Source organism: Equus caballus, chromosome 15 (assembly GCF_041296265.1).
Source record: "Equus caballus isolate H_3958 breed thoroughbred chromosome 15, TB-T2T, whole genome shotgun sequence".
NCBI classification, from domain to species: Eukaryota; Metazoa; Chordata; class Mammalia; order Perissodactyla; family Equidae; genus Equus; species Equus caballus.
This window is the reverse complement of record NC_091698.1, coordinates 72,705,668-72,725,134: the sequence shown is the minus strand read 5'-3', so window position 1 is coordinate 72,725,134 and position 19,467 is coordinate 72,705,668. Positions and strand designations below refer to the sequence as shown.

The window sequence follows — 19,467 nt, the reverse complement described above, 5'->3', positions numbered from 1 at the left end:
TAGAAAAACAGTTCAAATTATAACATTATTTTTAATAGAGTTATTCAATTATTTCTCTCATATTTAGATGAAGAATAGAAACTGAAATGAAACAAATTTTGGGTGAATTTCAGGTAAAGTTTCTTCACCATAGGTGTATTATTTTCTAAAAATATCAATCTAGAGTCATATGAAATTAATATGAAAATAGTGGAGTCATTAAAAGACCGGTTCTACATTTTCTGGGTTAAACCCTCAGTCTCCTTCTTTTCTCCAGAGTTCCTCTATTCCTGTGTGTTTTCTATAGATTCAGCTGGGGTTTTTTGTTTTATTTTTCCTTGTGAGGAAGATCAGCCCTGAGCTAACACCTGTTGCCAATTTTCCTCTTTTTGCTTGAGGAAGATTGTCCCTGAGCTAACATCTGTGCCAATCTTCCTCTGTCTTATGTGGGATGCCACCACAGCATGGTGTTAGATGAGCAGTGCTAGGTCCGTGTCCAGGATCCAAACCTGCGAACCCCAGGCCGCTAAAGCAGAGCGCACGAACCTAACCACTACACCACCAGGCTGGCCCCTATTCAGCTGTTTTTTGAGGTACCATTTTGTTATGTAATAGTTTTATTGGTTTTAAGAATGACGCAGTCTTCTCATAGTTCTGCTGTACTTAAGAATGCCTTTCTGCTTCCTTTAGAGGTGAAGGGCAGCTAAGAGAACATGACCTTCTTGAGCCACCCTTTTTTTTTTTAATTTTTATTTTTTTCGGATGAACATCATATTTCAAATTCTGGATACATTACATCATGTTCACCACCCGAACACTAATTATAGTGCCTCCCCTCACATGTGACCCTAATCACCCCTTTTGCCCTCCCCCCTCCCCGCTTCCCCAATGGTAACCACCAGTCCAATCTCCAATGCTATGTGGGGGTTTTTTTTGTCGATTTTATCTTCTCCTTATGAGTGAGCTCATATGGTATTTGACTTTCTCCCTCTGACTTATTTCACTCAGCATAATACCCTCAAGTTCCATCCACGTTGTCGCAAATGGCCGGATTTCGTCATTTCTTATGGCTGAGTAGTAGTCCATCATGTATAAACACCACATCTTCTTTATCCATTTGTCCCTTGATGAGCACCTAAGTTGCTTCCAAGTCTTGGCTATTGTGTATAATGCCACAACGAACATAGGGGTGCAAGTATCTTTATGCCTTTGTGTTTTTAAGTTCTTTGGATAAATACCCAGCAGTGGAATAGCTGGATCATATGGTAGATCTATCCTTAATTTTCTGAGGTTACTCCAAACTGCTTTCCATAGTGGCTGCACCAGTTTGCACTGCCACCAGCAGTGAACAAGGGTTCCCTTCCCTCCACACCCTCTCCAACATTTGCTGTTTCCTGTCTTGTTAGTTATAGCCATTCTGACCCGAGTGAGTTGATACCTCATTGTAGTTTTGATTTGCATTTTCCTGATAGCTAATGATGTTGAGCATCTTTTCATATGCCTGTTAGCCATCTGTATATCTTCTTTGGAGAAATCTCTGTTCAGATCTTTTGCCCATTTTCTAATGGGATTGTTCGTTTTTTATTGTTGAGCTGTATGAGTTCTTTGTATATTTTGGATATTAACCCCATATCTGATATGTGGTTGGCAAATATCTTCTCCCAATTGTTAGGTTGTCTTTTCGTTTTATTGATGGTTTCCTTTGCTGTGCAGAAGCTTTTTAGTTTGATGTAGTCCCATTTGTTCATTTTTTCTTTTGTTTCCCTTGCTTGGTCAGACATGGGACTTGAAAATATGCTGCTCAGACCAATGTCATAGAGCATACTGCCTATGTTTTCTTCTAGAAGTCTCATGGTTTCGGGTCTTACATTCAAGTCTTTAATCCATTTTGAGTTGATTTTTGTGCATGGTGTAAGGGAATGGTCTACTTTCATTCTGTTGCATGTGGCTGTCCAGTTTTCCCAACACCATTTATTGAAGAGAGTCTCCTTTCTCCATCGTATGCTCTTGACTCCCTTGTCGAATATTAGCTGTCCATAAACGTGTGGGTTTACTTCTGGGCTCTCAATTTTATTCCATTGATCTGTGTGTCTGTTTTTGTGCCAGTACCATGCTGTTTTGGTTACTATGGCTTTGTAGTATAATTTGAAATCGGGGAGTGTGATACCTCCAGCTTTGTTCTTTTTTCTCAGGAATCCTTTGGCTATTCAGGGTCCTTTGTTGTTCCATATAAATTTTAGGATTCTTTGTTCTATTTCTGTAAAAATTGTTGTTGCAACTTTGATAGGGATTGCATTGAATCTATAGATTGTTTTAGGAAGTATGAACATTTTAACAATGTTAATTCTTCCAATCCAAGAGCACGGAATATCTTTCCATTTCTTTGTGTCTTCTTCGATTTCTTTCAACAATGTTTCATAGTTTTCAGTGTACAGATCTTTCACCTCTTTCGTTATGTTTGTTCCTAGGTATTTTATTCTTTTTGTTGCAATTGTAAATGGGATTGTATTCTTAATTTCTCTTTCTGCTACTTCGTTGTTAGTGTATAGAAATGCAATGGATTTTTGTACATTGATGTTGTATCCTGCAACTTGACTGTATTCCTTTAGTATTTCTAAAAGTTTTTTAGTGGACTCTTTAGGGTTTTCTAGATATAAAATCATGTCGTCTGCAAAGAGTGACAGTTTCACTTCTTCTTTTCCAATGTGGATCTCTTTTATTTCTTTTTCTTGCCTGATTGCTCTGGCTAGGACTTCCAATACTATGTTAAATAAGAGTGGTGACAGTGGGCATCCTTCTCTGGTTCCTGTTCTTAGAGGGATAGCTTTCAGTTTTTCTCCATTGAGAATGATATTTGCTGTGGGTTTGTCATATATGGCCTTTATTATGTTGAGGTATTTTCCTTCTATACCCATTTTATTTAGAGTTTTTATCATAAATGGATGCTGTATCTTGTCAAATGCTTTCTCTGCATCTATTGAGATGATCATGTGATTTTTATTCTTCATTTTGTTAATGTGGTGTATCACATTGATAGATTTGCGGATGTTGAACCATCCCTGCATCCCCGGAATGAAACCCACTTGATCATGGTGTATGATCTTTTTAATGTACTGTTGTATTCGATTTGCTAGTATTTTGTTGAGGATTTTTGCATCGATGTTCATCAGTGATATGGGCCTGTAATTTTCTTTTTTTGTGTTGTCCTTGTCTGGTTTTGGTATCAGGATAATGTTTGCTTCATAGAAGGAGTTAGGAAGCCTCCCCTCCTCTTCAATTTTTTGGAAGAGTTTGAGAAGGATAGGTATTAAGTCTTCTTTGAATGTTTGGTAGAATTCACCAGGGAAGCCATCTGGTCCTGGACTTTTATTTTTTGGGAGGTTTTTAATTGCTGTTTCAATCTCCTTACTGGTGATCAGTCTATTCAAATTTTCTACATCTTCTTGGTCCAGTTTTGGAAGTCTGTATGTTTCTAAGAATTTATCCATTTCTTCTAGACTATCCAAATTGTTGGCATATAGCTTTTCATAGTATTCTCTTATTATCTTTTGTATTTCTGAGGTGTCCGTTGTAATCTCTCCTCTTTCGTTTCTGATTTTTTTTTATTTGAGCCTTCTCTCTTTTTGCTTGGTGAGTCTAGCTAAGGGTGTGTCAATTTTGTTTACCTTTTCGAAGAACCAGCTCTTGGTTTCATTAATTTTTTCTATTGTTTTTTTAGTCTCTATTTTGTTTATTTCTGCTCTGATTTTTATTATTTCCTTCCTTCTGCTGATTTTGGGCTTTGTTTGTTGTTCTTTTTCCAGTACCTTTAGGTGCGCTTTTAGATTGTCTATTTGGGATTTTTCTTCTTTGTTGAGGTAGGCCTGAATTGCTATAAACTTCTCTCATAGAACCGCTTTTGCTGTATCCCACAGATTTTGGCATGTCATGTTTTCATTTTCATTTGTCTCCAGGAATTTTTTTATTTTTTCTTTGATTGCTTCATTGACCCAATCATTGTTCAGTAGCATTTTGTTCAATCTCCACATTTTTATGGCTTTTCTGGTTTTCTTTCTGTAGTTGATTTCCAGTTTCATACTTTTGTGGTCAGAAAAGATGCACGGTATTATTTCGACCTTCTTAAATTTATTGAGACTTGTTTTGTGGCCTAATATGTGATCAATCCTGGAGAATGTTCCATGGGCATTTGAAAAGAATGTGTATTCTGTGGTTTTTGAATGGAATGTTCTGTATATATCTACTAAGTCTATCTGGTCTAATGTGTCCTTTAAGGTGAGTGTTTCCTTATTGATCTTCTGTTTGGATGATCTATCCATTGGTGTAAGTGGAGTGTTAAAGTCCCCTACTATTATTGTGTTACTGTCTATTTCTCCTCTTATGTCTGTTAATAATTGCTTTATATATTTAGGTGCTCCTATGTTGGGTGCGTAGATATTTACAAGTGTTATATTTTCTTGTTGGAGTGTTCCCTTTATCATTATGTAGTGCCTGACTTTGCCTCTTATTGCAGTTTTTGATTTAAAGTCTATCTTGTCTGATATAAGTATTCCTACCCCAGCTTTCTTTTCTTTGCCATTTGCATGGAATATCTTTTTCCATCCTTTCACTTTCAGTTTGTGAGTGTCTATAGGTCTGAAGTGTGTCTCTTGTATGCAGCATATACATGGATCTTGTTTTTTTATCCAGTTGGCCACCCTATGGCATTTGATTGGAGCATTTAATCCATTGACATTTAAAGTAGCTATTGATAAATATGTATTTATTGCCATTTTGTCACTTTTTCTTTTTTGGGGGGGGTGTTTTAGTAGTTCTTCTCAGTTCCTTTCTTTTTCTCTTGCTCTCTTCACTTGTGGTTTGATGGCTATCTTTAGCAATATGTTTGATTTCTTTTGTCTTACTTTTTTTCCTGCTTCTTATAGGTTTCTGGTTTGTGGTTACCATGAGGATCCTATTTAATATACTATGCATATAACAGTCTATATTGAGTAGATAGACTCTTTAGCTTGATCTCTTTCTAAAAGCTCTACTTTTTCACTCCCCTCCTCCCACATTATATGTTTTTCACATCATATATAGTCTTTTGTTTAGTGTGTGTATATCCATTGCTCTCTTATCATTGAAATAGGTAATTTTAGTACATTTGTCTTTTAACCTTCATATTACCTTCACAGGTAGTTGATCTGCTGCCTTTACTATACTTTTACCTTACAAGTGATTTTATTGCCTGTTTTTTCTTGTTGTTGTTTTGGGTTTTTTGGATAATTTTTTTTCTTTTATCTCTATTTGTGGTCATTACTTTCCCACTTAAATAAGTCCCTTCAGCATTTCTTGTAGAAGTGGTTTCTTGGTGATAAACTCCTTTAATTTTTGCTTGTCTGGGAAGCTCTTTATCTCTCCTTCCATTCTGCATGACAGCCTTGATGGATAGAGTATTCTTGGTTGTAGGTTTTTTTCCTTTTAGCACTTCAAATATGTCGTGCCATTCTCTTCTCGCCTGTAGGGTCTCGGCTGAGAAGTCCGCTGACAGCCTGATGGGCTTCCCTTTATATGTCACTTGTGGCCTTTCTCTTGCTGCTTTTAGGATTCTCTCTTTGTCTTTAATTTTAGACATTTTGATTATAATATGTCTTGGTGTGGGCCTCTTTGGGCTTCTCTTGTTTGGAGCTCTCTGTGCTTCCTCAACTTGGATGTCTGTTTCGTTCCTCAGGTGAGGAAAATTTTCCTCTATTATTTTCTGCCCCTTTGTCCCTCTCTTCTCCTTCTGGGACCCCTATAATCCAAATGTTAGCATGCTTGATATTGTCCCAGAGTTCCCTTACACTGTTCTCATTCTGTCTGATTCTTTTTTCTCTTTTCTGTTCTGCTTGGGTGATTTCCTCTAATCTTTCGTCTAGCTCGCTGATCCATTCATCTGCTTCCTCTACTCTGCTATTGAGTCCCTCTAGTGAATTTCTCATTTCAAGTATTGTATTCTTCATTTCTGATTGGTTCATCTTTATATCTTCCAGTTCTTTGCTTATGTGCTCACTGTGTTCATCCATTCTTCTCTGCATATCTGTGAGCATCCTCATTATATTTTATTTGAATTCCTTGTCAAGGAGGTCGCTAGTTTCTGTTTCACTTAGTTCCTTTTCTGGTATTTTGTAGTGTTTCCTTGCTTGGAAAGTATTCCTTTGCCTCCTCATTATGCCTCTTTCTCTGTGCGATTTTCTTTGTACTAGGTGAGTCGGCTATGTCTCCTGATCTTGGAGAAGTGGCCTTATGTATGAGATGCCTTATGAGGCCCAACAGTGTGCTTCCCTCTTGTCACCAGACCATAAGAACCAGGAGTGACCCCTTTGTGGGCTACTTGTGTTCTTTTGCTGTGGCAGGGTTGCTGCCACTGCAGGTACCCAGGGAGTCTGATCTTTCCTTCCCTGGCCAGCTGTTTGTAAATCTGGTTTGGAGGGGCCTCAGCACTGTTGGCTACAAAGTCTATTAGCACACTCTTATTGCAAGTGTCCTCTTAATTGGGTTGGTACCCAGTGTAGCTGGTTGCTAGGCTCAGGGGCGTACAGTTGTGATAGGCCTGAGGCCAACAAGGCTGATGTCAGTTCTCTTAGGAGTGCAGCTGAGTGGGGCTAGCCCTTGGCATGGAGGCACTCAGTTGTTTCAGGCTTTGGAAGGTGGGGCTGACCCTTTTTATGGCTATTTGTGAAGCACAAGTCTTCTGCCGCTGATAAGCCTCACACCCCTCTGGACCATATACACTGTCAACACAGTCCTGGTCCGTGCACACTTCTCAACCCCCTGGAGCCTACCCCACTGCCACACTGCAGAGGCCCCCACCTCTGCCCCAATGGCCCCCACAGTTCACCTGGTCCTCACACAGGCCCTACCCCACAGAGGCAGACACCCTTGCCTGCCTGTAGAGGATCAAGGCACTCAGTCAATGCAGGCTGAAAAGTAGCCTGAGGGCTTGCTGTTAGGTGGGACCAGTCCCTAGGGCGGGTTGCCTACCCTGGCTGAACTGGATTAAATCTGTGCTCTAGTGGGTGTGGCAGACCCCTGGGCTAAGGGACACACCTCAATGGCCCCCACCAGTGTCTGTATCAGCACGCCTGGACCAGCTCAGAACAACGGCCCCCACCAATGTCTCAGTCTCCGGAGAGGATCTTCCTCTCACCAAGATGCCCCCAGAGTCCACCAGATGAGTCTTGTTTCACCAAAGGACAGTCAGCCTTCTCTCTGGTGATTTTAGGTTGCTGCAATGAGTGAGTTTGTGTGTGGGCCCTTTAAGACCCGGATCTTTTCAGCTTTCGCTGGCTAGCTTTTCTGGGGTGTCCTCGCTGCAGTTAATAGCCAGCAAAGCCAGATAGTAAGACCCCATCTCAGTTGGGCTGAGTCTGAAGGATAGTTATAGCAGTATTGCCCCCGCTCCGGACCTCACTCCTCCAGGGAGGGCTGCGTACCTTAGGGTGGCTCCCGCCTGGCCAGCTGAGAAGCTCTGCTGCTCCCAAAGGTGGCTGTTTTCCTCTCCAGCTGGAGTTACTGCCTCTTCTGCTTTCATCAGGGCTGTCCCTTGTGGTGGGGATTCTTTTTATCCAGTTTTCAGTTTTCAATCAGGGTGATTCTTCCCAACATTGTTGTAACCTGGTTGTGTTTGTGGGAGGAGGCGAGTTCAACGTCTGCTCACAGCGCCATCTTGACGAGTACTTCCTTGAGCCACCCTTGTCAACGTTCTTTCTGGAATTGTGGGTTGTTGCAGAGATATCTGAGACCAGCTTGATTCCCCCTTCTATGTGACCTGCTCTTTTACCTGAGTGCGTGTTTTAGCTCATCCTTGAGATTCAGGGACAAAGGGCCTTGGAATGACCTACAAACAATCTCCAGTGCCCCTCCTAGCTCTGCAGTTTTATTTGCACTCTTATGTCTCCTCTGTTGCTGCAATTTTAATTTGTAATATTTTCCTTTTCTCCCCCAAGTCTTCCGCTTTTCTTCAGCCTGTTGTTGTTTCGCCTGTTTGAGACATAATGATGGGTCCAAATCATGTGCTTTGCACAGATATGTGATAATGAGTATTCGCTGGACTGTATTTTGTGTTTCTGGATGTAATAATGTACTTTTTGTCTGCTTAACAGAATGTGGTACTTCTAGGTGAAAAGATGTTGTGAGAGGCAAGTGATAAATACAAAAATAGAAACCAGAAACATTATTTGCTAAATAAAAACAGTATCACTGCAATAACTGTCAGAAAACATGCTATATAAAATAAGCTTAGCTTAAAAAACATCATTTGTCAAAAATAACCTCATTGAGAATCTCTCTCCTCCTGCAACACCCCCCCCCCCCCACACACACACACATAATTTCTGTGGTTTTGAAAATTCCACTCTGGTTATCTCTTAGGGCTCCTCACTGGCTTACTGCAAAGGGCAGACTGGTCTTTTGCTGCCGTTCACCAATCTCAGGATCTTAGCCGCCCTATTCTTTTTTTTTTCTTTTTGGAGGAAGATTAGCCCTGAGCTAACATTTGCCACCAATCCTTCTTCTTTTTGCTGAGGAAGACTGGCCCTGAGCTAACATCCGTGCCCATCTTCCTCTACTTTATATGTGGGATGCCTGCCAGAGCATGGCTTGGCAAGCAGTGTGTAGGTCCACACCTGGATCCAAACCAGCGGGCCCTGAGCAGCGGAAGCTGCACGTGCACACTTAACCACCATGCCACTGGGCCGGCCCCTAGCCTCCCTCTTCTTTAGGGAGAATTAGCTTCTTTTTCATAGAGAAGACGACAGGTCAGGTCAGATATAATTTGGGGGCTCAACAACAGGCCATATAGAATAGTCAATAAGAGAGGCATTTGAACTTCCAAAGGTGACGTATAAAATGATAGTTTTCTCACAAAAAAACCTATCTTCTTTATATTTATCTACTATTGTTTCCCCTTTTGTCCAGATAAAATTAGTTTGGTTTTAAAGTGAAAATATTTTTAAAAAAGGAAGTTGCAGAAGTTATATGTCAAATTTAAAGGCTCCATTCACAAACACCACATTAGGGAACCATAATAAAAAATCCAATTTCCTATTCAACGTATATTTATGAATTGCTATGTGTTTATGGTAGGTTATACATAGAGCAGTCCCCATCAAGGACCTAAGGGTTACTCAAACAATAATAATACCCTGGTGTCTGTAGTAAGTGTCAAAGTGAAGTGCAGACATAATTCTCTAGGAGCTTCAGGAGCAAAAGCCCACCGTTTTCTGAAGGAATCAAAAAAGGCTTCATCAAAGACTTGACAGATGGAGAGAGGGAGACAGAATCAGAGACTAACGGAGGCAAAGGCATGGAGGCAGCCTATTACAATGGAAGCATCCCCCCCGCCCCCAGGAGATGTCCTGACTGACGATAGCTGTGACCCTTAAAGGTTCTTAAAAGTTGTACAGCTATTGCACACACATCAGTAGTTTTACAAGTCTTTCTGGTAACAAGTAATATGAAATTGAATTGTAGTTGATACTATATTTCTTACCAGGTCACTGATTTAGAGAAGGTCAACATTTGCCGTGAACTGAGTAGTAGTTGAACAGGTGAAGTTTATGTTTGGAGTTCCTCTAGTCACTCAATTTTTGTGACCACCCCTATACACACACACACACTTACTCTACCATCCTAGACTTTCAGGTTATTTTCCACTAATTTTATATGTCTTCCACTATCCCACTCCCAAGATTCCCAGTGTCTCAAAGTATGGTGACACTCCTCAAGAGGTACTCTCTATAATGTCACTATCTTCCAAAAAGTAGTTTTTAAGCTCTGTGTGACGTCATTATTGCTATAGTCCTAGTGCCTGGAACACAGGGAATACTCAATGAATAGTTAATGAATGAAAAATGAATAGATTGATTAGCAGCCCACATGGCAAGCAGAAGAGGAATTATCATGTGTTTGTTACAGAGAAGTTCACAAAGACAAAGGAGAGGCTCTAACTGTCTAACTCATGCTCATTTTACCATAAGATATTGCTTTTACTAAAACAATGATTAATGGTGGGAATTATAATTTGGATGGAGGAGCAGAGTAATGATGGTTTAGGCACATAGAACCTACAGTGGGCCCTCAAATCATGCTACAGAAGCAGCTGCCTCTTCTGTATATGCACTCAGTCAGCCAAGGAGGTGATAGTAATATCTATTGAGAGAGAATACTACCATGGAAGGAACAAAAATTAGTAATGTGTCAGTTGTCACATTTTCTCCGAATTTCCTGTCCCCTAACTCCATCTTTGCCAACTCAACTGCTTCCCCTCCTATTACCTGAAATGTTAAGAATTATGCCTTTAGCCACTGGCTTCCAATTATTTGTTTTCAAGAACAGTTGAGGCAATGGTAGGAACAGCAGTGGAGCAGTGAGTTACTTTTGTTAGAAAGAGCTGATATTTAGTGCTGAGGTCGAGAAAAGGGAATAAAATAGTCATATAGTGGGAAATTGAGAATCCATGTGGCCTATGTGAGAGTAATCTTTGGGAAATTTTGGGATAAAATGGTGAAATCCTTAGAAACATTTGCACATGGTGTGTGAGACTGAGATATTAAGTAGGAAACAAAGCTTTGAGAAGTTCTGCTCTATGCTAAAATGGTAGTTTCTAGAGAGACTGTAACAAAGATTCCAATTGCTCTTAATCATCGTTTGATTGCCAGACATGTTGCTTATTGAAATGCAGATTCATTCACAACTGCACCGTGAGGCAGCTGGGTCAATATGGTTTCCCAGTGGTCTTCTGATTGGTTAGGAATGTTTCAGCTACATGTAACACAAAAGTGATGTACAGTGGCCAAAATATATAGAGGTTAAATTCTTCTCACCTAACAACAAATCTGTAAGTACTTTCCTCGACCACTTTCTTCTATCAGAGAAGAATGTGTAAAACGCGCTAATGTCTGCATGAATACAGAGAATTTCGTGCCACTGCATAAGTCTCAATATGAAGCAGGGTGGTCCATGGGGTATTTAATATACCACTATTGTGAAGGACAAGTCAAGGATAGTTCATGGGAAGTAAAATAGAGGCAAAAAAGCAGAGACGTATGACGTGTGTTCATTGAATTATTTAAGAATATTCATTTCTTTTGTAAAGAACAAGACAAATAAAAATAATAGACGAAATTAAGCAAAGAAGCAAGTAACTGCTGAGAAACGTTGGACATAAAGTAAGTAGAGCATGTATATGTGTGCTGATCATAGAAAGAAAGGATGGAAGGAACAAGTACACCTTACCTGTTGATAAGGCATATATCATGCCACCTCCAGCTGGTAGCTATGCAGTCAGGTATCCATATGTGACAACCATTCTGGCCTTATGTGTCCTTTTCCCAAAACACAGATAAAAGCCATAGAGACTCAGCAGGATATCAGCAAGTTTCCACCATGACCAGGAGTACTTGCCCCTGACTCTATTAGAGCAGGTGTGTTTAGGCTCAAGGCACCTTCCATCTGTTGAATCTCCTTGCTTATCTTCAAGTCTTGTCCTTAGGACCATATGATTAGCAGAAGAGATTGGTGGTGTAGAGAGACAGAATACAGAAACACTGCATAATGAGGAATCCATCATTCTTGCACTTTACCTAAGGATGTTACCTTACCCCATTGTTAAGGTTAATATTAATAGTTCTTAATATTAATATTTGTTAATATAGCATGCACGGTATATATAATTGTATATTATTTATTACCAAAATAACTGATAATTATTCATTATATAATATTGCATATATGCATGCATTATATAGAATATATTAATATTTATTAATGTTAACAGTTAATAGTCATAATGCACAAGTATTTATTCCAGGAGATTGGTTTTCAAACAAACCCGTTTCCTTTGCACCTAATAAAAATTTTGAAAGCAGATTTTATCTAAAGGAGCTATTAAATGTGAAGTCTTGTGTTTGCCATAGATATTTTCCTCTTGCTATTGCAGGTGAAAATTTTCATGCCTACACAACTCAGGGTTGGCTTCTAGGCAGAGTGCCTGCAGCAGAGATCTCCCTGCATGGAGTAGACAGGAAGAGGCAAGAGAATGAGCTCTCTCTGTCTCCCAGAAATTGCCCTTATCATACTCCTACCCTAGGTTAGAAAACCCACCTGAGCTTAAAGTAAGGTGAAGAAAAGAAGGAGGAATGTAAGGGGGATGGGATCAAGGAGAAAGACAAAAGGGTGGGAGGGGTTTATGTTGACGTAGAATCCATCAAAACTAATGGCTGGAACTAAACAATATTCCATGTTATTTTCGGACAAATATGTTTGAACAGCACCAAATACAGGACAATGGTTATTACTAAGGAGAAAATAGGAAGGTAAAAACGTATAGCTACATGGAAGTAAGTTTTATTTCTGAAACTTGGTGGTAGGTGGTATCTAGGTAGTCATTGTTTTATTATCAAATTTTGTATACCTGTATACTTCATGAAAGAAATTGACATCTTTCTACACAAACTTTTATTTCCCTCTCTGTTCCTAATTCTGTCCTTTGATTCATGGGGTTTCATGGGTTAGTAGTATTCCAAGTGGGTGATGCATCCACCTAATGAAACATGCTAAGTGAAAACATGCTAAATAACCACAAATGGTTTTTTTAAATTGAGACACAATTCATATACCATAAAAATCACTCTTTTAAAGTGTACATTTCAGTAGTTTCTAGTATATTCACAAGGTTGTACACCCATCACCTCATCCAATTCCAGAACATTTTTATCACCTCAAAAAACCAAACCAAAAGTCTGTACCCATTATCAGTCACTACCCATTACCCCTCTCCCAGCCCGTGACGATCAAGAATCTACTATATAAATAGTCCTGGGTGTGGTAGGTTTTAGACAATGTTTGCTAGAGAGGGCCCACTGTCATCAAGAATCCAGTTCCTCTCCCTTATTTTTAGAACTCTACCCTCTTCCATGTGTCAATTTCCTCTTGAGCTTTGCTTGCTTCATTGTAGTAAAAATAGCCGTAGCAGCTCTGGTTCATATTTATATGAACACAAGACCACCCTGAAAGGGAGGGCTTCTCTTCCTCAAGCTCTCAAGCACAAGTCCTTGGCTTCACAGATGTCAAACCTACTTAGGGTAAGTTCCTGCCTGAACCAATCCCTGTGGTGAGGGAGCCGGGGCTAGGTGAGTCACTCTCCATCCGGGAGTGGGTGGAGGTCATGGAGGCAACTAACTAGGTGAGCAACTGCCCAGTTTGCCTGGGGCTTGACCTGTTGTAGTGCCGATTGCTCGCTGTCCCAGAAAACCCCTCAGTCCCAGGCAAACCGAGACGGTTGTTCACCATACAGTAACAGCACAGACATAAAAGTCAGCTCCCCGCAAACCCATGCTCAAGTCTCACTACCAGGAAGTAGATTTAAATAAATATATATGTCTATTTCTACTTTCTCACAGTAGACGTCTTTCTCTCATGGAAACTACTGAATCTTTTTCAATTATAGAATTCCAGACTCTGTAAAGAATTTTCTCACATTTTTTTTGAGGAAGATTAGCCCCGAGCTAACATCTGCCGCCAGTCCTCCTCTTTTTGCTGAGGAAGACTGGCCCTGAGCTAACATCCATGCCCATCTTCCTCTACTTTATACGTGGGATGCCTACCACAGCATGGCGTGCCAAGCAGTGCCATGTCTGCACCTGGGATCCGAACTGGCAAACCCCAGACCGCCCAAGTGGAACACGTGAACTTAACCACTGTGCCACCAGGCCGGCCCTAAGAATTTTGAAAAACTTTTTATCTCTTTCTCTTAAATGCCTAATTCATATTCATCATCTTTTCTAATGATATTTGACAGACTTTTCTAGTCTGTCAGTGGTATTCTTGAACCTTCCTTAGAATAAGAGCTCTTCAATAGTCATGCCCCAAAACATGAGATCCTATAGAGGGTGCTGTGTACATTTCATAGCTTCAGAGATAGTTTCTTGGCTATTCTCCAAATCTTCAGTGAGCTGGGAGCTAGAAAGATTTGTCTTCTGAGAAAGATTTGTTATTTTCTGGAAGAAGGAAGTCCTTAATGACCATTTTATTTAGAGTGCTATAACTGAATTTTTCTTATTAAAGTATAGAAAATAATATCCTGGTTAATTTCTTAATTCCTCTCATTTTATGTTTCTTATTGCTTGCAAATATTCTTCTAGTTCCCCTGATGACATTATAGAACAGTCAGTTTTACAATAAGTTTAATTTCCCTCTTATTTTCTGTTTGGTTTTCACTGTCTCTGTGTGAAACTGAGACTCTGAGGTTCTGTCCAATGAGTGTCAAAACAACTAATAACATCAATGAAAATGTTAAGCCATTTAGTAGTTGCTGCGTAAAACAGATAGGGATGATTTGGTATGTTTTATGTCTTTCACTTGGTTAATGTCAAGGATGGTTTATAGAGTCGCCAGAAATCTCTGTTACAAGTGGAGATTTTCAGGCCCTGTCCTCGACTTTTGAATTCAATAACTTGGGGTGGTAGGGACCATCCTATCTGCTTCCAATAAGGCTCCAGAGACTAACTGCTCATAAAAATCACTTCTGATGAATTACAAATGCAGATATCAGGTGGGAGGCTTCAGAGGCTCTAATTCCAAAATCTGTAAATGACCATGAAATCTATAGTTCTGAGAGGGTCTGAAACCAGACCGGTGAAATTCCACCACAATTGAGGCTTGAATTAAATGTGTTTGACAAAGACATTGGGCAACATAAGGGAGTTGGCTTCCCGTGGGGTTCAACAAGAAGTGTCGTGGAAAGCCCCAACTGCAAAAAAAATATTGCAGTTTGGAGAGCGTTTGGAATACAATTATAAAGCTATTATCAGTGAGTGTTAATATGATGAGTAGCACAGTGGCTTCTTTTGCATTACAATTTTGTCAGTTGATCAACCATTTCTCCTCCAAGCCCAAAACCGTTGGAAGTCAGTCCCATTATAGCACAGGATTTGTTTTCCCCCTGGTGTATATTGACCAAGGACAATTTCAGGTCAAGAATTCATTCAGTAACTTTGCTGTATCCACACAGGAAATGGCTGTGGCCTTTCTGGCCCATAAGGTTATGCATTTTGACAGGCAGCACAGAGCCAATCCCTCCAACCCTGTGGCACAGACGACCGCACACTGTTCTCCTGGGGCATGCTGTTATTCACGTTGTTTAATCACATGCAGCAGGTCTGGAGGTGAACGTCATTCAGACCATCAGAAAGGCAGAAAAGCTGTGCTGCTGATTCTACGGAAATCCTCAGCGAGAAGCAACATTCATAGCTGGCTGGTTACTTAATAGATGTGCATTCACTTCCAGGGAAGTCGTCCCCTTCTGTCCCTGGTACCTTCTGCCACATCCACTACAGCCCCAACCATTAATTTTGATTTTTCAGAAATTACAGGACTTGTTCAAAAAAATTAGATGGCTTCTTTGCTCCACATTATGCAGAGAAAAATGAATCGCAGTCCCTGACTTAAGGAAGCTTATCGCCTAGTTAACACATGGTTGACAGAGGACTCCATTTACCAGTGTTATCTCTGTTTTGACCCATGTCAGAGACAAAGAATATCTCTTTCCCTCTCTCTCTCTCTCAACACACACACACAATTGCACACAGCACCTACTTACAACTGCATCATGAATTTCGGTAGTTTGACTACATTGCTGAAGATTCAGGAGTGATAGTGAGGGTTCATATCACAAACAGGATGAATTCCCACTGTCTCTAATTGCTTCCTCTGTTGTCTCTGTCTTTTCTTTCTCCTTCCCCCCACCTCTTTATTTTTCAGGAACAATATGAATTCTTATTTTCTCATTCGTAGCAATTCAGCTAGACATGCATGCCATCAAATTTCAGCCCCTAACCCAAATTGCTTACCAAAACCTTTCTATGAAAGAAATTCAGTTTTTTTCCCTAGGAGGAATCTATTGAATAACAGTTTCTCCACCTTCAACTTCTGAAACAACATTGAAAAACACAAGAGAATATTAATTAAGTGCTAAATTGTGTGGTGCAAGAAAAGGTTATGTAGATGTCAAAAGATTGAAAAGAGCAGTGATGGCTGGAGTAGTTAATGACTTGCTGAGGTGCTCTTCCAATGTGTTCCCTTTATGAGTTTTGTGATTCAAAGACTCAATGCTCATATATTTGTTGGTTAACTTGGCTCTCTCCTCATTAAACTCTAAGCTCATTGAGGGCAGACATTACGCGCGTATCACTATTTTATATTACTGACACTGAGAACAGTATTTTATGCAAAATAGGGAGTCAATCAATTTTAAACTGAAAGGATGGCTTACCTGAGTCTTGAAAGATGCATGAGATTTAGGTGGTTTGAAGTAAAAAGATGAGGCTTTCCCAGCAGGAAGAATAAAATGAGTCAATTGCTAGAGAATTTAGAGGCGAAAGAAATAGACTTAGTTAGAGTAAAAGAGTTGACAAATATTGAGAATTAAGTATGCATAATTTAGAAAGTGGTCAGATAAAGGGGAACTTACATGCCTGTTGGAAGAGGTTAGATTTATTGCTGCAGAAAACAGAACAATGGGAGGTTTTGGAACGTAGCAATAAAATAATTAAAGTGATATTTTATAAGGTTAATATTGAAGAAACTTAGGGTTCTTGTTTAAGAGTCTTAAGTTTAAGGGTCACTTATGATCCTTGCTTGTTCAGAGTGTCATAAAGAATCTGGATTTCTCATATTACAACAGAGTTTCTATCTCATTTACTTTTTCTGTTGCATTTCCTTCTATTTATGTGTCTCTTACATCATTTCCAGGATTATATATTTGTGTTTGTGTATATATAAACATATATATCTATATGGAGAGTGAGAGAGACAGTGCTTAGGCCTGTTCTATCTAGTTGAAAACATTTGAGAAGCTCACTTAGAAAGAAGCATTAGGGTCTTAAAATCTCCTGGAGTAGTTTACAAAAACGTTAGAAGCAGACACGAAAGCTCAACACTTAGGAATTACTACGGAAGCAATTCCAATAGTAGCAGTAGCAGGAGAATGTTGTGGGGTGGAAAAGCAGGTAATTTGGACTTCAGAGTATAGCTCAAATCACACATAATAAATAGCAGGTTAACAGTTCGTTAATAAGGTTGATCTATTTGCCAGCAAAGGGGAAATGAAGCTTTAAATGTTTATATTGCATAAATCTCTGATAGCTATCATTCTTCCTGTTGTGATCACTCCATAAAGACAGCGTAGATCCCCATCCAAAATTTGGATCAGATATTCTCATTGGTGAGGCCATACACACACCAAGAGGGTATAAAAACTTTTATTACTTATATAATGAGGTTTCCTGGGGAGACCAGAGTGTATCTCCCCAGATGGGCTGCAAACGGCTTGAGATAGCAGGAAAAGGTGTTTGGCTTTGGGTTTTTATGATGGTATGGGGGTGGGGCCGAGATGAGGGTTCCTGCTGGCGCGCAGGGGTTTGCATGGTTTGAATTTCCCACTGGCACCCAAGGAGAAAGCATGCAGGCTTTCTTATCAGCTTGCCCAGCTCAGGGGATGGGGCAGAAAGAGAAAAGGGAGAGGTGATTAAGTCTATCAGAAACTGAACATCAGAAAATGAGTCAGATTCTACTTTACATGCATAGTTAGGTTTGTTTAATTTTCCTCAGTATGGATATAAGAATCACAATGATTTTTTTTTAAAGAGAAAGACATACATATTTGCCTTTTCTCAAGCAACCTTATATAATACGATATTAGCAAGTGGTATTACAATAGTGCATTGCCCCTAAGTACTAGTCATTATGATCAATTCTCCAACAGCATTTTGCTCTAAACAATAGCAATCTCAATTCTCCAACATCGTTTCACTCTAAATAGCAATCTCAATTCTCTAGTACCATTTCACTCTAAACAATAGCAATCTCACTCCCATGGTAAGAGATTAGTTTAGAAACAGACATGTGATGATAACCTGCCCAATGAGGGGGAAGCTTACTGGGAATTCTGAGAATTCACTCCAAAAAAGAAAACAAAGAAAAGAGATTGTTCTATTTCTTTCCCTGGAAGTTGCCAAGCCTGAAAGTGTGACCTGAAGCTGCTGAAGTTAAAACATCCTAACCAATATACCTTTTATATGGAAAGTCTTGAAGCAAAAAATTGCTAGAGTATAAACCAATTCTTATGTATTTAATCATACTTGTAAATGAACAACATGGTACTATGGCGATGTGCAGAGTGTTAGCCATGGAATGAGAAGATCTGGGTTTCAGCTCCTTTTCTAACATTTACCGGCAATGTGACCTTGAGTGAATAATTTGAACATGTTGAGCATCAGTTTCTTCATCTGTAAATAGTGAGTATGAATACTCATCATATATGCTTTGTATGGTTATTATGGTAATCATGTGATTTAATGTTTTACTCATTATTTAGTCAATTCACTAATTAAAATATACTAAATGAGGAACTGCCATAGCCAAATATTACACTAGGAACTCAGAGAAGACTGGTGAATAAGATAAAATCCCTGTCTTCATATTCTTTATAATTTGGTTTAGGTAAATTTCTCTACATGTTGCAAAGCCCTGAATATATATAAATATATGTTTTTGTATCCATTTTATTCACCATCTATTTATTAACACCCACCATATGGGAAACATTATTTTAGGTGTTGGAATTTAAAAATAAAGAAGAAATAAATCTTGCAGAGAGGTACTCCATTATATTTATATTACATATAATTTAAGAATCTCTTCAACAATAAGAAGCAAAATACCAGATGAACAGAGGATTAAACAAAAATGATATTTAATTTTTAAAACAAGAAGAAGCCTGGATATAAGCCTAATAATGTCAACAAAGGTATAACTCTTCTTCTTTCCAAACTTCAGCTCTAAAGGAAGCTAGGAAAGTATGTATCTGGCACCAGGGAACAAAGATAACATTATTGACTTAGGCAAATTTTGATTTATCACTTGGGACTGAAAACGTGGTTGCTACAAACAATTGACAAGAAAAAAAAATAGAAATGGCTGATGGACAGGAAACTAAAAGCATCTGTTACAATGTCTGTGTCTATTTTATATTATTATTTAAAAGTAACGTAGTAACATCTTAATTTATACAAGACATTCATTTTGCACTAGAGAGAAGGATCCTTACATCATACAGTTCCCAGTCTGTAATTTTCATGTTTACAAGTTTGTGATTTTCATGTTTATATGTCTGGGTATTTTCCCTAACTGGCCTTAGCGTAAAGTTGAAGAGAAATCTAATTCACAAACACTTTGGATTTAATTCATATGTATCTTTGGATTTAACACCACATACTCCTGAAGGATCTATCCATGGTGCTGGCTAGATCAAGCAGTTACAACAAAATAGTGCATCTACTCAGCTTGTACACTGAACCTTAGAGATGTTGATCTCAGGGAAAAAGACATATGTCAACCTAAATCCATCACAACTCAGCATCAAAAACAAAGCCATTTTGCATTTATTTTTTCCTATCATTTTTTATAGAACAT

At 39.2% G+C, this 19,467-nt stretch overlaps 1 long non-coding RNA gene across 1 annotated transcript in view; it reads right to left on the bottom strand.

The window, feature by feature from the left end:
• LOC111768118 (uncharacterized) overlaps positions 1-19,467 on the bottom strand; it is a 122,524-nt gene that overhangs the window by 27,314 nt on the left and 75,743 nt on the right. The window contains exon 3 of the long non-coding RNA XR_002800197.2: positions 16,268-16,354. This is a non-coding gene — a long non-coding RNA (uncharacterized lncRNA). The remainder of the gene's footprint in view (positions 1-16,267; positions 16,355-19,467) is intronic.